This window comes from Gavia stellata, unplaced genomic scaffold, assembly GCF_030936135.1.
Source record: "Gavia stellata isolate bGavSte3 unplaced genomic scaffold, bGavSte3.hap2 HAP2_SCAFFOLD_50, whole genome shotgun sequence".
Taxonomy (NCBI): Eukaryota; Metazoa; Chordata; class Aves; order Gaviiformes; family Gaviidae; genus Gavia; species Gavia stellata.
In genome coordinates this window covers 568,427-592,564 of record NW_026776473.1, presented here as the reverse complement: position 1 = coordinate 592,564, position 24,138 = coordinate 568,427, and the positions used below count along the sequence as shown (strand labels likewise).

General features: G+C 43.9%; 1 pseudogene; it reads right to left on the bottom strand.

The window, feature by feature from the left end:
• The window catches only part of LOC132320990 (ATPase family AAA domain-containing protein 2-like), a 122,800-nt pseudogene that overhangs the window by 67,469 nt on the left and 31,193 nt on the right, over positions 1-24,138 (bottom strand).

Here is a 24,138-nt window from a genome sequence, read left to right as displayed (position 1 = left end):
TAGCACACAAAAATAAATACAAAAAGAACCCAAACCCAACAAACAGGAAAGCGGAATAAAGACTGTAACATAAAACATTCACAATGCTGCACTCCAGTTCTCTCAGTAAGTGGAATGGTCTTTCTTCTCTGGGGAGAATGCATTCTCCAGATGTAAGAAGCAAAGTATGTGGTCTATCGTTCACCCTAATGGGGCAAGGAACAAGACGACACTTTGTTTGGCAAAATGATTCTCTCTTGAATTCATCATGACCGTTTAGGGATCCTCACACACTTTACTATGTTGCATTGTGAACTTCTGTGCCTTTTCAGTTTTGTTAGCCCCTGAAACTGCCTTTGAAGATAGCAATTATTTTCATCATTCAGAAGACAGCTTCATTGCTAGCCTCAACCCACATCCAGCAGAAGCTCATGTGTGCCTAGAACTTAACTTGGACAGATTCTGAAAAAAAGCTCATTAGAAACCATCAGAAAAATTACAGGTATTTCTCCATGCCTCAAACTTCATAAAAAGGAGACAGAAAGGTAACATTCCTAAGCAAGGGAGAGAATGATCTTACTGTTCCAAGACAACAGCTGGAGGAATAGAACACTGACATGACCCCACCATACATCGCTATGGCATGTCAGCAAGCATAAAATAAAGGCTATTTTTTCCTTTAAAGGAGTCCCACATAACTTAAGCACCCAATTTTTCTTTTTAAATAAGCCCAACAAGCTAGTCTATACAGATATTTAAGACTTGCAGACTGTGGGTACAGAGCAGCATTCATCGCTTAGATTCCGAACCCATTTATTTTAGAATAGCCAAACGCGGACATCAGAACAAACCTTTGTTAATGCTATCCTCTCCATCAGCATGGTTGGGAAATTTTTCTACAGTCTGACAGCTGAGTAATTTGGTATTGCTGGCCTCCCCTCTCAGGGGAATGGCTCCATTCGTGAGATCTAAACTGCACTTTTCGTCACAGTATTCCAAACCCTGGGGAAAAAATGAAAGGAGAGAGAAAAGGTCATTTGGAGATGAAAACATACATTATACCTAAATACGAAAGAACGTATATCTCTAATATAATATGCATATTCTAGTGTATGTTTCCCACGCGCTTATTTCTGATGGCAAATAGAAACTACAGCTGACATGCAAGAGAATTAAATGCCAAATCGTAACAGGTAAGCTTGGCTGCAAAGGCTTTGCACGCTTTCAAAAGTTAGCATTTCCCTAACATTATTAATTTCTAAACATGTTCTGCAGAATGCCTTGCAACATCAAGGTTTCTTTACAAACCTAAATATATATCTACAAAGAGATATCCGAAATAATGCAACACGTCATATGCATGCAAAGCTCTTTGCTCCATGTCTTGAGAACAGAACTGAGGTAGGTAGAGAAGTCATGGCATTACAGCAGCTAAAGCTCTTTTGAGAGGTGTTCTCTATAAGCTCACCACTAGAGTGAAAACGCATCTCTCTCTCTAGTAGCTATGAGAACTTCTTACTGCTTAGCAATCTCCTTTCAAACCACGTAAGCTCTTACCAGCTCCTCCTCTAATCTGGTCAGAGACTAATGGGTGAAATATCCCTCAGTTCCTTCACCGAGCACACCCAACAGCAAAAGGGGAAAACAGAGAGCACGTGGGATGCACATGGGCAATACGTTTAGGATCACGAATTCCTACGGAGTCAGCAAACTACGTTGGGATATACAGAAACTCCAGCAGGATTGTGTTGAACCTCTGATACCACCATTTTCTAAGCAAGCATTAACTGAAATACTGCCTCTCCAAATACAGCATTCCTTCAAACTGTCTACAATGCAACACATGAATGTGTGTATTGTGGACAAATAGCCGCTCTACGATTAAGAAAAAACCCAAACAAACCACCAAACAAAAAACCAACAACAACAACAACAAAACCCCACCAAATTAAATTTTAATTTAAAATTCGGAAAAAAACTAATCAGGGTGCTCTGTTCCTCTAGAGCATCGTACGTTTGTGTCATAAAAAAATGCACATAAAGATAAGGAGATGACATCCATATTTAGACCACGCTGAATGACTTGAAGATATTTATACCTTGTCACCAGGATAGGTAATGCATTTTAAAGAAACACCACCTTTTCCAAACGCCTAACCTTCATCTATTCAACAGCAACATTTACAGATGAGGAAGGAGCTTTCCCATATATAAGGAAAAAGGTCAACATTTAAACTTATTCAAAAAAATCAAAACGCCCCGTCCCTATTGAAACGGAGTACCACGATGCAAGAATCACCCCTATTTCATTGCATACCTATTGAGAACATGCAAGAGAAAGTATCAAAAGAGGAGGAAAGAATTGCTCGGAATTAAGATCGCTTCCCCCTCAAAAAGATTTTGGAAGAGTTTCAAGCATACTACCGAAGAGAATTATACATTATACAGATGCGTCTGCTATCTGTTACATCTCTGAGATATAATGATACCTCACCTCTATTTTAAACACAACATCATCATTGGAGCCAGTTCTAACAATTTACGTCTACTCTTTTGACCAAATCATACCACCGGTTCCTGTATTGACGTATTTTGCTGGCTTTAAGAGTAGATTTCATAGGTAACCCAGCCAAAAAGTAGAAGGAGATATCTTTAGAGCTCCTACATTTCAGGACCAACACTTAAGAGAGACACTGTAGACACGTTTCATTTGAAGTCCTGCTGACAGAGCTCAAGAGAGAAACAAGAATATATAACCCCAAAGATCAGAAAAGAATAAAGCTGCATGACCTTACTTTAAGAAAGGGAGACAGACAGAAGCTTGCAGTTTGGTTAAACAAAGCTATTCAAAGCCCTATCTTCTCTTCTGACATGCCATTAATCTGGTGTTTAAATGAAGAATACTTTTATTTGTAAAAGCTGCTTCCTCCTCAGCAACTGAATTTATACGGGCTCTCTGCAGATGAATCTAGTTGGAACACACGACGCCGCAGTATGAAATGGCGTGAGTTGTTGTCAAAAAGTATGGACAAAGGCCATGCCCAAGAAGACGCAGCCAAAGATTACGGTTTTTTAGTCACCTCTGAATTTTGATGGTAAATATTACCCCTGCCAACTTAACTGATACTCGCTTAGAGAAAACTACGATTTTCATCCTTTCACATACGTGCACGTCTTACCTCATACATGACCTGTCCTGATGCCAAGCGTTTTCGGTCACCAAATGCTAACTGCAACAGACGTAAACTCACAACATCACCTTCACTGAAAGAGGTGTACATTATGAAATTTGATTACAAAGCTGCTTTATAGTCCTCATTATCATTTTATTAGATCTAGACTGAAGTTTTCTTAATAGCGCTCTCTTGCTGAAGAGACAAACAGCACTTCCCAAGACATGACAATTGGTCACATTAGGCCGCTGAAACAGAAAGGAGGAAATTTTGACACTAACCGCTTCAGGGGCAAATGCTAACCATACCCTTTGAAAGCTTTACTGTGTTGTATGGGCTAAAAATTGTCGGAAATAGTTCTTCACAGGGAAGAGTTCTCAATCAAAACTGCTTTAAAGTCAACCTTAAAAAGATTGCCACCCTATGAACAGCTGAGCTGATTAAATAGCTTGCTGATGCTGAGAGAGAGAGAGAGAGATACCTTTCTCTCCTTCCCTCACCACCAGAGTTCCAGTCCCTCTCTTGCATATGCTGCACCCTTCCACATATCGATTTCATCCATTAGCCCAGCAGGAAGCCATTGACTTTTCTGCTGAACAGTGATCGTTCTCTGCCAGGTGAGCTGAACTGGCTCATGAAGGCTCCAGAGACTGCTAAAGTTGGCACAAGGTAATGGGCAGTACCGTCACCTCCCTCCTTTAGGGGCAGCAGGCTGTTATGTCGGCACGGTTAGTGTTCTAGGTCTGCAGCCTCAACTACTGTGTTAATACCATGGTGTGAATATCAGACAAAGCATGAAGAAGTCATCAAGCAACAAAGGAAATCACTTAAGAATGCAAGCACAAAAATACAGCCACTGTTGCTTTGCCTTCTTTCAGAAGAGAGGAACTCCTAGGTCCCTCCTTCACGTCCGTTGAATCCTGTCAAAATTGCATTGTAAGCTTAACAGCTTCCCTACCTGAGAGAATCTCCCGCACAGCTAAACAAACAAAACAAATATACAGGTATTAACTGTACGTGAACAAATATATCTATATATATAAAAATTAATTCAGTGGCTAATAGTAAGTTTTTCTTCACCTTTCTTGTGTAGACTGAACAGCCCACAAGTAGCAACAATTGCGAGGATCATTCTCAGGCTCTTGAAAAGTAACAGCATAGACAGGAATCCTTCCTCCTTCAAGCTGAGAGTGGTGCCTACAGGTTAAATCACATTATTAACATACTTAAGCCTTTCAACATATGCCCTAATTGCAGGAACTTCTCCTGAAAAATAATTTTTAAAATCTGTTTTGTCAAAATACACACATTTCCTGCTTTCACTGAATACTACTGATAGAACAAACCGTCTTATGGAAACCAGCTCTATCACATCCTAACTGCTTGGCATAACCCAAAGAAGCATGCTTTCCACAATTCCTCAATCCACAGGCACAATACGGAAAACAATCCTAGTCCATTGGGGAGAAGGCGGTCCCATTTAGTCCATGTATGACTTAACAGTTATTTCAGAAGAGGATTTCTAAACCTTCCAAGACTATACTCAGAATTTCAGTCCCCGAAAAAGTTCTCTTTAAATTAACATACTTCCTTAAGCAAAACATTGAGAGCCCTGCACCTCCAGGCATGGCCAAGTGTAAAGGCCTACTTACTCCCTCTGCAAAGTTTTCATATTCCATAGTGACAGGTAGCCGTCTGAAAAACCCACAGCGAGCTGATTGCTTCTGCTTATGTAGCACAGGGTTGATATTGCTGTTCCTGAAGGATTTTGTAATTGCAAACAGAGATGTCTCCCTTCTCCGGCCACAGTTTCTCTTCTTTGTGCAACTTCAGCAGGAATTCCAGTGACAGCTTCCAGACCTAGACACCCAACACGACGCAATAAATGAATGCGTTATGCCACTTAGGTTGCATTTTAAACACTGACGTGACAAGGTGTATAACCTAATTCTACCGTCCCAGGCAAAATACCCCTTTATGCAACACTGGTTCTGCTATTTCCATTTTGTACGTTTTCAAAGAACGCAACAACTCTCTGATCGGAAAGTTGTTCTCACTCGTCATTCAAAACCAGGTAAAAGTGTAGCCTTCATAGACAAATTCTTCTTGGACTCTGTAATCAGGAGTTTGGGCCTCATGACGAAGCTATTTGAAGTGACATCAGCTCCTGAAGCCACTGTTGTAATAGCCAAAACAGTCTATGCAATCTGAATACACAAATCAGAGATTTCGTTCATCCAAACGCATGACTTTTGATAAGTCGGGTTGATTTTAAAAAACAAGCCTAAAATTTGCCCCAAGTCAATTAACAGAAGCAGAAGAACATTCCCAAGAAATAGGGCACCTCTGACACAACTTCCTATCAGGCAGCTGCACTGACTCAGATGGCAAAATTCCTACACCTCACTGGCAATAATCATAGTGACACGGGGATCTTGGTGGGAGGGGGGCATTTATAACATTAGAAGGCGTATTAAGCCACTCCCATTTTTAATCACTTCAGCACTACACGATGTCAAACCGCCGCCTGTAACCAGTAGCCATGAATGTCTGCACACGAGTATCTTCAAAGCGGGATGCATATAGTTTCTTTAAAAGACACAAGATTTCTGACTTTTAAATTCAAGCTTAAAACCGGCAAGCTTACCCGATGCTTCTCTTTCATTCTGAGTGCAAGAACAATCATCCAAACAAAGGTCAACCAGAAGTAGATGACCAACATCTGTAGCCACGGCTGCCACTCCGAAGAACCATCGCAGACTCTGATGTAGGTGCCGAGTGCTCGTACTGGGTCCTCCGTGATTAGTTATGGGTTCTATGGCAGTTACCTGCAGGAAAGCGACAAGTTAATATTGAACTGAATTAACTTCAGCTGAAAAGGTCCATTCTATTATTACAGCTTACCAATTGCCATTCCCTACTTAGAAATAATTAACTCTAAGAATTAAACACAGAAAACCAGTTATATGCAAGAAACTTCATCCTATTTAAGGGACTTAAGTTAGAAAGACAAAGCTACACCTAGTTCTCCCACTGCTCACAGCCCATCAGCACTGCGATACAGTCTACGCCTTCTTTGCCAAACAGGTATTCGGAGAGATCATGGCTGTAAGTCAGATGAGGCAGCAGTCAAGCTGCATGGTAGACACACCATTTTCCATGGGAATGAAACATTTTTGGAAAGTGTTGAAGGGAGATAGTAGCTTAGCAAAATTTACATGAGTCCTCATTTAGAATAAAAATAACCACCAGATAAAGTCAGAAAAGGAGTAAATGCACATCAGCACTTTTAGGAATGTTAACAGAAATGTTAAAAGCCAGCCTAAAACAACGGCAAAAAGAACAGCAGCTTGTTAGAGAAAGAGCTAACTCCAGCTAAGGAAGAAGCGCACACTGCTCTTGAACATGCGGAGCAGTCTGCACGCAGCTTTATTACAAGGGGAAGACAGACCTTTCAGCACCTGCAACACGTCCCAGGACTATACGGACTGCTCTAGCAGAGATACAAGCGCACAAAGACTCCGGCACTAAAGCTATACAACAAAAGAACAGAGGCTATGGTTTAGCCTTCTTACAAAAAGCAGCACGACAAAACCAGGAACCTTTACATCAACAGCACAGTTTGACAGGAAAGTAAAACAAAGAAGTGAGCATCACAAGGCAGTCCATTTTTTAATACATTTCCCCCGCCCCCCTCCACCCGCCAAGAGGTGGGGAAAAATAACCAAACCCCTAAGCCCCAAAGTTTTCTCCTCTCCCATATCAAGCACTTGCTGGGACTACACTGCCTGGAAATCTACCACAGAATTTACCTTTCATCTTGGTCACAAGAATTCTAATCTTAGAAGTACCTACAGTAATTTGGACAACTTGGGTTTCTGTCAGATTTATAGGAAAGCTAATGAAATTTCCAATCTTCAAAATACTGTACATATCTTGCTGCAGAATTAGCCAAAGGTCAAGTGTTCCTTCTAACTTCTTTTTCTTTTAAGATTTCTTTCCTTGTACAACTGGCCCCAAAGGAATCTCTTCCATTTTTGCATACGGTCTTCCAAAAATGTTGCCTGGTTTTAACACTTCAGTTTTCCACGTAGAAGCTCCTGAAACTGCATATTTTTCCACTGCGCTATGCACTGGCTTTTCATATTCTCCCAGACTACTGCCAACTCATTCTGGGAATGAAGAAAGGACGCTTTTCTCACCTCACTGAATCTGAATGCTACCCTTCTGCCTCATACAAACCAGCAAAATTTGAACCCTTCCATAGTTCTGAAACATACAACCATTAGAAACCAATTCAATATAATGAATGTTTTAAATTCAGATTTGCTTTTACTAGAATCCAGTTCAAATAATACTCCATTAACTCTTTCAGTTGTCTGCGGCATTTCACCTGTATATCCAGAGGGCAGTTAGAGAGCACAGAATCACAGAACCATTAAGGTTGGAAAAGACCTGTGAGATCATCAAGTCCAACCATCAACCCAACACCACCATGCCCACTAAACCATGTCCCAAAGTGCCACGTCTACACGTTTTTTGAACACCTCCAGTGATGGTCACTCCACCACCTCCCTGCATAGCCTCTTCCAATGTTTGACCACTCTCTCAGTAACAAAATTTTTCCTAATATCCAGTCTAAACCTCCCCTGGCGCAACTTGAGGCCATTTCCTCTCGTTCTATTGCTAGATACATGGGAGAAGAGACCAAGAAAAAAAAAGGAAAAAAAAAGAAAAAAAAATTATGCCTAAATTCTTTCTCAGCTTGTGAGTTTGGGTTTTTTAACTCATTCTTTGCTCTCTGAATGACTACACATCTGCTCTTACACTAAAAGGCAGTCATACAGTCACTATAAATACTAAATACCCTGTATTAATACACTAATGGCTTGACACCTTGGACCAGAGCTGCTCAAAGTTAGGGTTAACCTGTAGAACTTAGTTATCCACTGAAGATATACCCACACGGAAAACAGTCCAGAAATTAAGGTGCTCATCAAAGCCTTAAAACAGTAACAACAAAAACTGCAGAACGTGATGTTAAGACTAGGTCTGCAGTTTAGTTTTAAAAATAATCATTACGGAAATCAGAGAAACGTTCAAGCAGATTAAAAACGCATGTTACGTAATGTATAATTTGGAAGTATGAGTTACAGAATAAATTCAAAGCATAGGGACAGTGGCCAAGGGCAAGTTTTATCTACTTGTTCTTGCTAACCCTTACTCCCACTCACAACTTAGAAGTTAACAGTCCGACTAGCAATACCTGTGGCCTGGCTATGCTGATCTAACTAAGCTAATAGCAAAAAGATAGGAAGCAAAATGAAAGCAACAGGCCAAACATGCTTGTCATCAAGAGCGTTGAGGGCATAAGAGCAGAACTTCAGGTAAGCTTTGGCTTTATTCCAAAATCCATAACCTTTATCACACAACAGCCAACTTTTCCCCCCAAGGCTTCTTCGTATTTTCTCCTGAACCATTGCCTTGCGGTATAGAAGAACTCCCCAATACAACGGGCAGGTCTAACTACGTTCTATTTCAAATCACTTTGGTAGACGCAGATTCGGTATGTGACGTGATCCTTCTTAACCTTTCCTTTTCCTATTCCCTGCTTACGTAGATCAAAGAAATAAAACTTAACAAAGCTATGACCTTTTTCACAAACATAGTTTACTTACTGATTATACGCTGATGTCAGCACACAGCTTGTCCTTCCACCTCAAACTCTAAGATTTATCAAGATGATAGGCAAACTAACACAGTGGAGCACCAACCCAACTCATATCTTTAGAAATTACCACAATACAAATGCTTACTGCTAGTAATCGTGCTGTAGCACTACAAACAAACAAAACTCCCTCCAGCTGTATTCTAGCAAGTTAAACCAAATCACATTATGGAAAGCTGAGTAACAGAAAAGTATTTATTTGTGGCAGATTCTAAGGTGAGAAAAATACAGGGAATCTGGGTTTTCTATTAACTGACGCTGATTCTTGTTTACATTAAGACAATGAGACTAGGGGACATTACGACACTTGAGTTTATGGGTTACAGAAGACAGAAAAAAATGAGTAACATCACACCAGTGCATCCCATCTACACAAACACAATATTCAATGAGCAGAGATTCAAGGACTTCAGACTGAAAGTCAATCTTTCAACAGTCTGTCAGATACCTCACTCAAGGCTCGTTTTTCCTACTTAGGTCAACACAAAAATGTGTTCTGCTCTGAAGTCAGACCTGCTTGCTAGCCTGAGATTCATGGGAATGTGTCTCAGTCATTTACAGCACAACTGTGGAAGTTTGAGGTATTTTAAAGACATTATTTCTGACAGAAATTAACCGTTTAGGAAATGCATGCTATGGACGCTTGAAAGAGTGGGGTTTTTTCCTTTCTGACTCTGGCCAGGAAAAGGTATTTTGCAATGCCTTTTTGTGGAAGCGGAGAATTAGGTAACTATGTGCTCTACAATAAAAGCAGGAAATTTGGTTTACTCTCAGTAGACTCAGAAGATAATGGTACCATTAAGCCCAAGATTTTACATCAAGGCTCTCTCGACTGGATTCTCTGAAGTGACAGTACGTTAATGCAGTACAGAACAAAACACCTCCTACAAAGAGGCGCTCCAAAGCTTTTCCTGAAGCAGGATTATGCAGCACCTAACAACATAAAACTTCCTTTCACCGCTTAAAAAGTACGTACCCTTCCTGGAAGAACAACTGCTTTAACCACTCTCGATATTCCAAGGTCGTACAGACAGAGAACACTTCCCGCTGCTTCTTCCAACCCAACCAGTAGTCCAGGTCTCTTCTGCCAGGAAAACTCCTTTACCACACGAACAGTGGGACGCCGTTTATTTACTCCACTGAAACGATATGCAGAGCGCCGCTCTCCTGTCACAGAGTTCACCACCTCCAGTTGAGGACCACACGCCAACCATGCTAGGCCATTTCTCCCTGTAAGAGAAAAGAAAGCCGACTAAAGCAACTTTCCAACACAAGACTCAAAACAACTGAAAAAAGTCACAGTCACTGACCCTTTCCTTCAATAAAAGGCCCTAACGGAGGAAGACCGACTTCCCTAATTCTGGTCAGTTCTCTAAAATCACCCATTGAAATCCTCAAGCAACACATCTTAACATCAACCACCTTTTTATTTTGCATTTGTACTTGTCATTCCTGCACTGAAGAATTTTGATCGTTTGGGATAAAGATTGCAATATATTGATCTATAGTCTTTATACCATAGTCGGCTTGGTTTTGCTAGAAATCATCTACATACAGACGGGAATACAAGTCTTGAAGCATACTTCAAACATAACAAATCTAAGCCAATTCATTTTTAGTTTATAAATTTCACTTGACGCGTGCCTACTTTGGGCAGGGATTTGGACTTCAGCAAGAGATTGTCTTAAAACGGGCACTGCGTTAGTATATCTAAACTTTTACACGTGCCGATCACAGAAAGAATTTAAGACATTTGCTCCACTGAACTGCTTCAAACTCGAAGGAAGTATTAACTCCATTACTGCATTGACAGTTAGGCAGATAGATTCTACCTGGTCTTGACAGAAGCCTCGACATCCAGCTCGGCACCCAGCTCTGCTTTCAGATCACCTGGAAAGTCACCTACCTAATCTGCTTAGCCACTTCCAGCAGCTCTCGCTGCCTACTCATCTGCATCCTATTAAATACTTTGGAAATACAGCTGCAGCGCTTAACAGTGCTGCCCTCTTCCTTCTGTTTTTATTCAGACTAGAAAAGAAAAAGCAGGGGCTTTTGCCGCTGTAACAGTGTGGGAGAACTATTTCTGCGTGTGATGTTATGACGGTCATAGAGCTTGAGCTGGTGCAAATAAATACGGCCCAAACCAACACTACTACTTTTTGCAAAACTGCCTTGTATTTAAGCAGAAATTGAGGAGAGCTCACTGACTCAGCAGGTTTAAGTAAATTATTCTAATAGCACAGGATCGGTGCACGTGGTTGTAATTTCAAAGTTTAACTATACTAGTGTTTTAATATTAGCATTTTCAATCGTTACAACATCCTTTTTGTTCTCTCCAAACTTGATGCATCTTAACAGCGCCAACCTGACACAGTTGATACTATGACCCTATGCTTCAGGTAACCTCCAGGCCGTAACAGCTTTATACCACCACCAAATTTAAGGGAAAATGCTCACCTCTAGAAAGCTTCCCGCACAGCACAGAATCTAGGGGTATGCCATCTTCCCCAAGTGCCTGAAGAGTCACCTCTGGAAACTGCAGCAGACTGCTCGTTGCCCGAGCCGTTAGCTCTCCCATTCTTCACTGTAAATAAAGAAAACAATGCAAAAATAGACTCATGTCAGCCATAAATAGTTTTGAGCTTGACAGAAGTTTGCCATAATTTACTCCTGCAGAAAGAGGATTTTGTGAGCGAGTTAGCCGGTGATTTAGTGAGTACCACTGGGTCATTTCTTTCCCACTTAGGCAGAAAACCTCCCCCAAATGTTTTAGGCAAAACCCCTACATTTAATCCAAAACCAAAGTTTTAGTCTTAAAAGCCACTAGCACAACAGAGACTGTCTGTATCAGAATTCTGGAGTCAGGCTTACTTCACACAAGTGCACCCTACACATTGTCTTGCAGAGGTTGTGCGGATGCTCCACAAGTTCTCCAAGAAGCACAGATCTACAGCAGAAGGTGAGAAGAAGAAAGAATTTTAGCTCTCTAGCCCAACAGCCCCCAACAGCTAAGATCCTGTGTCTGATGCAGACCATAGCCTTGATTTCCCTTTAAATGAGAAAACAAACAAAACCAACACAGATCGGAATTTGACACTAGAGCCAGTTTACCCAGCTACCTCATATGGTTATTCTCTAACAAAACTATACTTCCATTCAAGAGTTGCAGTCCCTGCCTAACGTGGCTAAGCTAGCAAAAGTTCCTAAAGCCAGTTCTGAAATTGCGCTCTTTTTTACATTGCTTGTTCTACCTGGACAGATGGATGGAGGTGCCAAGTGTCTCAGTACTGAACACACACGCAGCCTTCCAGCACAGGGAGACAGTAGTTAATAAGGCATTTCCAGCGTACCACACCGCTTGCCCCTCTCAGCACAAGTTCCGGAATCACAGAATCACAACAAAGAGGATTCCAATCCCTGGAACCCACGTGGCCCAACCCCCCCGCTCAAGCAGGGTCACCTAGAGCAGGCTGCCCAGCACCGTGCCCACACGGCTTTTGAATAGCTCATTCTGAAACGTACTTTTACGAGCAGCAACCTGACAAGCTGAACTGCAAAAGCATTTGCAACACGTGCAACAGGCCCTGGTTTTTGGTGACTCTCTCCTACCAATTTAAGCATTCTCTCCACCACATAAGGAAAACACTACCACACCAGCAAAGCCTTGTCACCGTTATTTCTCTAAAACCGTACCTGACAGCTTACTAGGTAGAAGAAACAAAATTAATAGATGCCTGATTAAGTTCATTTCACTGTCCTAAAAAAGCAAACCCCAGGCAAATCAATGCAGGAAAACGAGTTGATGCAGTCAGTGAATGAGGAGCTGTCCTCAGCAGAACAGGATACAGTCCTGTGTGCCCAAACGCCTGTGGCAGCTGCCAGCCAAGACTGATACAACCGTCCAGACTAAGAAGGCACTTGAACTACCACGTTTAGCCATACACACCACGTGGGGTTCAGCATTCCCCACAGAATTAAGTCCCTAAATTTCCCATAAGTTTACCAAGCATGATCAGGAAGCAATTATTAGACCTGAAAGGCTGACACCACGCTTCTTTCCATTGGCAGAAGCTCCAGACCTGGAGTCACCTTCCTTCATTAAGGAAGAAGTCAAGCACTTTTGTTTAAGGCAGCAACTTTGCTGCGTGATGCGTGCTTCGTGCAAAAATCAAGAGACCCGCACAAAACGCGCTGGATTCCTGTAAAGCTGTGCTCTCCCCATTAAACCCAGCCCTCTTGCCGCGATCGCCGCTCTACGCAGATAGCGAATTTCCTGACGCCTCCCTTTGGCAGTTACCCATGTTGAAGCAAAGAAACGCTTCGCGAAGAGCAACTGGGAGGGGAGCAGCATATGGCCTTTCAGTGAAGGTGTGCCTTGAACGATTTATTAAGCAAGTCACCATCAGACCCCGTCTTTCCCAGAGCAGCCTGTCACGCACTCCTTGGCTCTTACACGCCACAGCCTCCTACTGAAATGCTTCTGTCTGGCTGAATAAGTCACGTTGAGATCGGTTGCTTTCAGAAACATGCCCCAAATTAAAAGCAGTATTAACCTTTTTTAAGAAAAAGAACAAAGCACACGTCTGCCCCACGTTCCAGGGTGTTTATCTCATGACTGGTTTTACAGGGAATATCTTTGGTTCTCCCTGTCAAGGACTTTGGAACGACACAAGCCTGAGCTGCTTCGACATGGCTCGGTGCATTCACTGGCACCTCTTATTTCCGTAATAATTTCTTATAACTACAAAATGAAGACAAGAAACTACAATGTAGTTAGAAGTAGACAGCATATTCTGTCAGCTGAACTCATGAGAGATTTGATATTACATTGTGGACCCCTAACCAAGGGCTACGTTATTGCCAGTTTACCCAGGCTTAAAAGCCCCTGGAAGGTCTTGTCGGGGCATTGCTGGCAGAGAGGTGTGTGAGTAACAAATCTGAAAGATGACAAGAAGGGGAAAACATCAGACCACAGGTTAAGGTATCTGGCCGCGATGCCTGTTACTGGGAAACTCGCCTGAGCCACGGCGGCATACTGGTGCTCCCACTCCTTCCGGGCTTCCTCCAGCGGGGACTCCCTCGTTGCCCGTGTGCTCCGGATCTGCCACTCATGCTCAGCCAGCAAAAACCACACCTCTTCTGAACAGCTTTAACCAGGGTATCTACGTGTAAGATAGCAAACCCCGTGAGGGACGAGGACCAGCACCGTGGCAGCCACGCAGCGTGTTCACAGTTGTTCAAAATGTTCTCTGCCACCCACTTTGTAAGAAATCCACCGGTGGACCTACCTCAGCTGCATTCCCACCACACTTCCTCGATCTTACAGATTACCAAAGATGCCTCCTGATAACACTTGGGGAAGTCAAAATCTACTTGCTATTTGTAGCTCTATTTATGCAGAAATAGGTACGTGTTTCGTTGGCTGTTGGTGGCCCTGTGCTCCCGAGCCCAGCCAGACTGGACAACACTTTGTTATTTTCAGCCTTCAGGTCTCTTATAAGCTTCTCCCCGGGACTTGCATTTACACTGCTTTCTTCCTCATCTGTTTTGTCCTTTTAAATATGAAAATACATAAAAGACAAAACAGAAGCTGCTACCCAAATAATCCCAGTAAACAGCAAGATTTCCTGTCAAAAATTACTCTTCTTTTTTTTTTCTTTTTCTCCCCCCCACCTTCTTTTGTTCTTTTCCCTGTTCAGAAATATCCCATGTAGCTCTGGAACTTCACAAGCGAAAAGGTCTCACGGCCACTTTGCTCCTCGGGTGGAAGCATCTGATGCCCTCTCCTGTACTGTTACCAGCAATCACAGCCTGGTTTGGTTTGATTTGGTTTTGATCCCAGTCTGTCCTGGGAGGGGGCCAGGGGCTCCAGTTTGGACTGGGACAGGGCCCAGTCTGTCCTGTGAGGGGGCCAGGGGATCCAGTTTGGACTGGGAATGATCCCAGTCTGTCCTGGAAGGGGGCCAGGGGATCCAGTTTGGACTGGAAATGATCCCAGTCTGTCCTGGGAGGGGGCCAGGGGATCCAGTTTGGACTGGGAATGATCTCACTCTGTCCTGGGAGCGGGCCAGGGGCTCGAGTTTGGACTAGGACAGTGCCCAGTCTGCCCTTGGAGGGGGCCAGAGAATCCAGTTCAGACTGGGAATGATCTCTCTTTGTACTGGGAGGGTGCCAGGGGCTGCAGTTTGGACTGGGACAGGGCCCAGTCTGTACTGGGAGGGGGCCAGGGAATCCAGTTTGGACTGGGAATGATCCCAGTCTGTCCTGGGAGGGGGCCAGGGGCTCCAGTTTGGACTGGGACAGGGCCCAGTCTGTCACAGAATCACAGAATCACAGAATCACTAAGGTTGTAAAAGACCTGTAAGATCATCAAGTCCAACCTTAAAAAAACCAAAAAAAACAAAAAACAAAAACAAAACAAAACAAAAAAAAAAAAAAAAAAAAACCCACACACCCACAAAAAAAACCCCCAAAAAACCAAAAAAAACCCAACAACACAAAATACAAACCACAACACACCAAAAACCACCCACCCAACACCACACAGCACCATGCCCATGCCCATCAAGCCACATCCCACAATGCCACATCCACACGCTCCTTGAATACCTCCAGGGAGGGTGACTCTGCCACCTCCCTGGGCAGCCTATTCCAATGTTTCACTACTCTCTCGGTAAAGAACTTTTTCCTAATATCCAGCCTGAACCTCCCCTGGCGCAACTTGAGGCCATTTCCTCTAGTCCTGTCACTAGTCACTTGGGAGAAGAGACCAACACCCACCTCTCTGCAACCCCCCTTCAGGTAGTTGTAGAGAGCGATAAGGTCTCCCCTCAGCCTCCTCTTCTCCAGGCTAAACAACCCCAGCTCCCTCAGCCGCTCCTCATAAGACTTGTGTTCCAGACCCCTCACCAGCTTCGTCGCCCTTCTCTGGACACGCTCCAGCACCTCCATGTCCTTCTTGTAGTGAGGGGCCCAAAACCGAACACAGCATTCGAGGTGCGGCCTCACCAGAGCCGAGTACAGAGGCATGATCACCTCCCTGCTCCTGCTGGCCACACCATTTCTGATACAGGCCAGGATGCCGTTGGCCTTCTTGGCCACCTGGGCACACTGCTGGCTCATATTCAGTCGGCTGTCAATCAACACCCCTGGGAGGGGGGAAGGGAATCCAGTTTGCACTGGGAATGATGGCAGTCTGTCCTCGGAGGGGGCCAGGGGATCCAATTTGGAATGTCAATGATCCCACTCTGTACTGGGAGGGTGCCAGGGGATCCAGTTTGGACTGGGAATGATCCCAGTCTGTCCTGGGAGGGGGCCAGGGGATCCAGTTTGGACTGGGAATGATCTCACTCTGTCCTGGGAGCGGGCCAGGGGATCCAGGTCGGACTGGGAATGATCCCAGTGTGTACTGGAAGGGGGCCAGGGGATCCAGCTTGGACTGGGAATGATCCCAGTCTGTCCTGGGAGACGGCCAGGGGACCCAGTTTGGACTGGGACAGTGCCCAGTCTGTCCTGGGAGGGGGCCAGGGGCTCCATTTGGAACTGGGAATGATTGCAGTCTGTACTGGGAGGGGGTCATGGGATCCAGTTTGGACTGGGACAGGGCCCAGTCTGTCCTGGGAAGGGGCCAGGGAATCCAGTTCGCACTGGGAATGATCCCAGTCTGCCCTGGGAGCGGGCCAGGGGCTCCAGTTTGGACTGGGACAGGGCCCAGTCGGTCCTGGGAGGGGGCCAGGTGATCCAGTTGGGACTGGGAATGATCCCAGTCTGTCCTCGGAGGGGGCCAGGGGATCCAATTTGGAATGTCAATGATCCCAGTCTGTACTGGGAGGCGGCCAGGTTATCCAGTTCGGACTGGGAATGATCCCAATCTGTCCTGGGAGGGTGCCAGGGGATCCAGTTTGGAATGGCACAGGGCCCAGTCTGTCCTGAGAGGGGGCCAGGGGATGTAGTTTGGACTGGGACAGGGCCTAAATCTGTCCTGGGAGGGGGCCAGGGGCTGCAGCTGGAACTGGGAATGACTGCAGTCTGTACTGGGAGGGGGCCAGGGGATCCAGGTTGGACTGGGAATGATCCCAGTCTGTCCTGGGAGGGGGCCAGGGGCTCCAGTTTGGACTGGGACAGTGCCCAGTCTGTCCTGGGAGGGGGCCAGGGGATCCAGTTTGGACTGGGACAGGGCCCAGTCTGCCCTGGGACGCGGCCAGGGCATCCATTTTGGATTGGGACAGGGACCAGTCTGTCCTGTGAGGGGGCCAAGGGATCCAGTTTGGACTGGTAATGATCCCAGTCTGTCCTGGGAGGGGGCCGAAGGATACAGTTTGGATTGGGAATATTCCCAGTCTGTCCTGGGAGGGGGCTAGGGAATTCAGTTCGGACTGGGAATGGTCTCATTCTGTCCTGGGAGGGTGCTAGGGCATCCAGTCTGGACTGGGACAGGGACCAGTCTGTCCAGGGTGGGGGCCAAGGGATCCAGTTTGGACTGGGCATGGTCCCAGTCTGTCCTGGGAGGGGGCCAAGGGATCCAGTTTGGACTGGGAATGATCCCAGTCTGTCCTGGGAGGGGGCCAAGGGATCCAGTTTGGACTGGGAATGATCCCAGTCTGCCCTGGGAGGGGGCCAGGGGATCCAGTTTGGACTGGGACAGGGCCCAGTCTGTCCTGGGAGGGGGCCAGGGGATCCAGTTGGAACTGGGAATGATTGCAGTCTATCCTGGGCGGGGGCCAAGGGGTCCAGTTTGGACTGGGAATGATCCCAGTCTGTCCTGGGAGCGGGCCAGGTTATCCAGTTTTGACTGGGAATGATTCCTCTCCAAGTAAAAGGTTGCTGCTCTGCAATACTCAGAGAGGATGAAATGGTAGGTAGAGGGATAAAGACTATTAACAGAAGCTGTTGCGTTAGAGACAGAGGAATTGGCAGACATCCGTAGGTTTGACCCCAGACTAATGCAGAAGCATAGAAAGTGTGATTCCATCTGTAAACGTCTGTAGAAGGTGTTGCTGAGGGCCTCGCGGAGTGCAAAACCACATTTCGCTCAACCCTTGCTACGCTTTTCATGTGCCTGCTTGGTAACAACACTATGGTCCATGATCATTAACATTCAACAGATCTCAAGGAAGTGCAACAAAGCAGCTCTGTTAAGACACTTCAGCCCAGAAAACAGGAAATACTAAATAAAAATCCAGTTAAGTCTGTTGGCATTCCCCTGCATATTTAGTGTCTATAAAAGTACTTGCATGTGTTTAGCAAAGCATTCAATTAAGCAGAGCTGGGTGGTAATATTTACTCAGCTAATGCCTCTTTATTGGCAATTGCTTTCCCTTGTGCAATGTTCCTGTCTTTTGCTTTTAGAGGCCTGTGTTTTTATCACCACACCTTGCTCATAGGAAGGTTCCAAAGTCACCTGAAAATGACTGATATTCCAAAACCTAGGGAAAAATTACCTGCTTTCTAGATAACCAATGCTGTTTTCCTGGTTGCAAAGAATACAGACTGTCCTAGGATCATAGCCAGTCTATAATCTGCTGTACTTTATCTTATATATATTTATCTTCAGCAGATATATCATCAGCCTCACCTGGTCTGTCACAGAGGAACACTTCACCATTCATTATCTGCCAGTACAAATTACAATTACAAGTGGAGCATTATCTAATTATCGTTTTGGGGAGAGCAAACCAGTAAAAAAAACCCCTTGAAATCCCAAAAGGTGATTTGGAGGCAGATTTAAAAGGAGACAATGCTTCAAGGCTATCTATTACTTATGCTCAGCTATGCTGACCTTTGAAAAATAATCTTAGGTCACACAGAAAGAGCACAGAAAGACCTGAGAGACCTGACCCAAATGCCACTGAAAAATCTTACATTGGGTTTTAGTGGGATCTAGATCAAGCTCCAGACTAAATTAATTTCTGGGTCGTTATAATCTTTATCCTTGACTATCTTTCATGTTGCACCATATGGTTATCAAAATGTATTGCATTTCCATCGGGGTGTATGCATGAGCTGTACATTAACTCTCAAAACTGAACCTCCATTATGAGGAGAAAGAGTGTGTTTTTAATGGCTGACAAGGTCTAAAGGTACAGATCCACCATCCAGTAGTGCTACAAGCACGTGCTCACCATGGTGTGTTTTATAAACAGGTGTGTTTCTTGATTTTTCTTCTTGTTTTATTTCTTGTCTAGTACTACTGGATAATATTTACTCTGTGCCACTTCATAGCCTGTGAAATGGAAGGATAGTTCAGCTGACAGAAAAAGAAAAAAATCCCCAAACCACAAAAAAACCCATCAGCCCAAACCACCCTTGTGTCCACATCACACGCACTTAGAGTTTGGCTGGAGGTTGCAGAACTAATGGAGAGGATTAACATTTCTCCCTCGACAGGTACTAATTTGGGAGACACTTATGTTCCTTTTGCAGAGTTTCCTGTGCGAATGACATGCTCTTTTGAGAGGGAGGACCTAAGCTACAAGAAAGATCTTGTTATGCTCTGGCTTCATAAACGGGAGCTTCAAAAATCAACAGAGCCTTATTATATATGGAATAAACAGAAACATCATGAAGGAACTCACTGTCTGTTGTAGATTCATGAAGTGAGAATGGGCATGATTTTCCAGCAGATAGGAAGTCATTCACTGCCTTCAAAGTTTCTGGCTCCATGAAGATCAAAGATCCAGATGCCCAGTACCATTGCCTGCAAATACAAACTGGGAATTGTGGAAATGCAAGAAGTCTTTTCACACAGGAGTTGTGAGTCCTCTTCTGTCAAAATCTGGAGCACACAATCGTCAGTGTTTTAGATTTTTTTGACTAAGGGTTGGAAGGGAAGAGAGAAAGCATAAGATGTGCCATAAATTACATTTATTTATAATTCTGCTTCAGTTTAGAATCCACGCAATTTATACCAACAGCCTTTGGCTGAGAAACACTACATTTGGCATAATACACAAGTACTCAAAGAAAAATGTAGTATACAAAAAGTAGCCAAGATTTTTTAAAGTGACTAATGATTTTTGAGTATTTAAATATAAATAACTTTAAAGGGAACATAATTTTCATAACCCTTGAATAAACCTTTTCAGCTCTTCTTAAAGTAGGTACTACATTGCAGTGTGGAGGTACACTTAGAAATCTGGGCCAGCTTCTCATTTTTAAATTCCATATTTAAAAATGAAGAGGTTTTTTCCTCCTCCATGAGGACTGTCAAGCTACTGTCCTATACAATATAAGTCCCTCTGTGACTTGTCAAAATATCCTTACAAGGTCATGGTATTTTCTTAACATAATGTCCCAACCACTCTGTTAAACAGCCATGACATTTAAAAGCTTAATTTTTTTCCATTTTGCTTTCTTGGTTTTCTTAAAAAATAAAAACAAATAGATATGAAAAAAGTGTTCTGTAGTGAGCTTCTTGTCTCCTTCTCCAAGTGCATGTTATTTTAATAAAATCTTCTCCTACTGTATCCTCCAAGCTTCGTCCTCCATTCTATACTGTTGGGGAGGGAGAACCACCCGGAGTTACGATGAAATCTCAACATGAGTATAGTCGTTCTCCCCTTTATTCAAGCTTACAGAGTATATATAGACAGATGCCAAGAACATGCGTCCGCAACAGTTGTATGATTGGCTTACAGCCTCTGTTCACGCGTCAAGGCGGCGAGTGAGATTGGTACAGTTGCACGCACAGGAGCACTTCTCCTCTTCGCGGATGTAGCTCCTTCTTCTTGTTTACCATTCCACTGTCTCTTATCACAACAGGCTTTCAAGGACAGTGAACGGTTTCCTCCGAGCCTTCCCTCCCATCAGAGACTGGGTTGCTCATGGGAATCAGATCGTGTCCCTTGTTACTAAGCCATTCCTCCACAATTCCCCCTTCTTGTTTTTGAGCAATCCAGGCTTGGTGAGCGAGCTGCAAAATTAACCTTTTTATACAAGATATAGCACAGCTTAAGCATACTAAAACAGTAATTATAACTATTATAATTAAGAGATTATATTTAAACAAATCAGCACACTTTGATTTAGTTTGTTCCCATTCATGCACAACTAAATGACCGTACTAACCAAATGATCAATACAAATCATGCAACGTAGTAACCAAGTGATTTATACAAATCATACATGCAATTGTATGTCACCAGGCAGGGTTCTCACGAACCACAAGTTATGAGCAGCTTCAAATAACCGGTCCCTAACAAAAAGAATGCCTTATTCTTACCAGAGGTCCTTGTCTGTCCCCGCGAGGATCCGCTGAATCGGTGAGTCCCTCCAGAGAAATCTCCGGGGCCGGCCTAGAGAGTCGCCGATTCAGAGGTTCCTGCAGCCAGACAGAGATTGTCCCATCTAAAACTGAAACAACAAAGTTGGTACCGAGCCTGCGATCAGGACGGTTTTCCGAGATTAATAACTTAATAACAACTAGTTTGTTATTAAGCAGGCATTCTTTAATACAGCGCTGGGCAGCACTGGGGATTTGTCCACCATGAGTGCTCCAACGGGTTAGCAAAACACCTCAGTTCATATACAGAAAAATCATACATATTCATCAGAATTCTAAAAAGGGCAGTCTTATGGGCATGAGTTCCCGGAACTCATTTGCTGCCATATCCGTGTATACCATAACTGAGTCTGTTGGAGCAGTCTGTCAGAGTTGGCCTCAGGCTCGTGACCTGTTGCTACCACGATGCGAGAAGCATTGCGAACCGATTTGGTATTGTCCTTCTAAACAGTCATGACACCAATGTCCCGCTAATCCTCGACAACGAAATTCTTGTTGTCCGCAGGTGGCACAGTGCACGTATTCAGTTGTCATTCAACTGGACGGGGTCAATCGAAGGAGGAGGTTCTCTCCATGGTCTAATCCACCACGCTGGGACCCACTGTGGACCCTGACCTGTTAAGATACAAGCATAACCTCTCCCAGTCATTTTAACTTCAGCAGGACCTTTCCATTCCTCGGATATTGGGTCCTTGAACTGTACCCACACAGGTGTCGAGGGCTGCAGGCCAGAGTACAGCGATAAATGATGTATCACTATTGGGGGGGACTCGCGGTCGCCCGTTAAGCATAAAAAATTTAACACATACAGCGCTTTTGCAAGCCGTTCAGCTGGACACAGGGATGAGTCTCCCCCTTTTTGTTTTTGCAAAAGCGATTTCAGCGTAGCATGAGCACGTTCTACTATGGTCTGTTCCGTCAGGGAATGTGGAATACCCGTAGACCTACGGATACCCCACTGGGTACAAAAATGTGCGAAGCGTTGCAAAACATAAGCAGGACCATTACCGGTTTTAATTTCATTAGGTACACCTAACACAGCGACGGATGTGCACATATGTCTAATCACATGTCTTGCCATTTCACCTGTGTGAGCCGTTGCCCACATAGCTAGAAAATATGTGTCAATGCTTACATGAACATAGTTTTGACGCCCAAATTCAGGAATATGAGTGACGTCCATGTGCCACAATTGTAAAGCATGCAATCCACGAGGATTGACTCCTAAACCCAATCCCAGACCTGTAATTTAGCAGTCCGGACATGATTGTACAATGCCACGGGCATCAGAAACAGAAAGATTAAATTGTCTCGCTAAAACTTCAGCCGATTGGTGAAAAAATTCATGGGAACTCCGGGCTTGCTCAAACAGGTTAGTTTGGCGATTTCCCAAGTGGTGGCAACTAAGTTATCTGCTCTGTTATTGCCAATGGCCAGACCAAAGTCAAACTGATGGCTGCGAATATGCGTAATAAAATAAGGATTGGTTTGCTGATTTAACAAATGCAACATCTGTAACAACAACTGATATAATATTGGGTTTTTCACCTCACGTACCATAGATCGCTCAATCCGTTTAAACAGTACCCACTACATACAAGGAATCAGAGACGATGTTAACAGGTTGAGTTGTCCAATTCTGAAAAGTCCAAACCTCGGCCTTCAGCTCCAACGTTTGCAACGAATCTTGCGGATAACCTGTAAGCAATTGGGAATGCCATTGTCCCTGAACACACCAAGTAATAGCGGCTCGTTTTGACTTTTTTCCTGCATCGGTAAAAACAGTAAGCCCTGGGACAGGCGTTTCTGATAATTGTAGAGATTCTTCAAACGCTTGGTCCTGTAACAAGTCTTGTAGGTGGGTAAGCATTAGTAATCTGACCAGTATATTCAGCAAAAGCGTATTGTAAAATACCAGAAGAGGACAAAAGCCAATCTAAATAGGATTGCTTAATAAGAATACAAATTCATTCTGGATCCTGCCCTCTTAAATCAATACTGCGACGCCTTCCCTTTATGATGATATTTGCAAGCAGTTCTATTCTAGTACACACTGTTGTCTTAGGCTGATATGACAAGAAAAGCCATTCTAATAGTATGACACTTTTTGGTGATTGCTGGATTAGGAGACCTAAAACATGGTTCCTACTTTTGCTGGAATTAACAATAAATAAGTGTATAGGTAGGTCTGTAATAAATCGTTGTGACATCCTGCCGACTAATTTCTCAGTTATCTTTTGCAAAGCTTGCTGTTGCTGCATCGATAAAGTTCTCGATGCATCAGCAGATGCAGAAGTCCCTAACAGAGGCATTAAAGCAAAAGCCGCGCAGGCAAGCAAAGCAAAACAAGGAATTCATTCACCACTTCCCGTCGGCAGGCAGGTGTTCAGCCATCTCCAGGAAAGCAGGGCCCCATCACGCGTAGCGGTTACTTGGGAAGACAAAAGCCATTACTCCGAATGTCCCCCAATAATTTCTGCACATCTGTTAATGTTGTTAACTGCATGGTCAGCTGTATTTTCTGTGGCCTCACAGTACTTTGTGTGATGATCCAACCCAAATAATGCCATGGAGGACCCTTTTGAACCTTTTCAGGTGCAATTTTTAAACCGTTTCTCTCTACCGTAACTGTCAAATCTTGCAATGTTTTTCTAACATCTAAATCTTTCCCCCAACCAAAACATCATCCATGTAATGATACACGAGCAGGAACTGTCTAAACTTAAGCTTAGAGGATGTGGATCCTTGAAACAGGCCAAGCCTGTCCTTCGTACCTGTTGCTGGAAGAAACCGAGATTTGTGATGTATGAAATATGTAGGAAAACTTGAAGTTTGGGATAAGTACTTGACAGACTGGTTCATTCTTTGTTTCACATAAGCTCCTGATAGATTTGTTCTTAATTTCTCCTGGAGAAAACACTTCAGTTGCTTTTCAGACCTCTTAATACAAATTGCTTTCTATAAGTCTATTTTGTCAA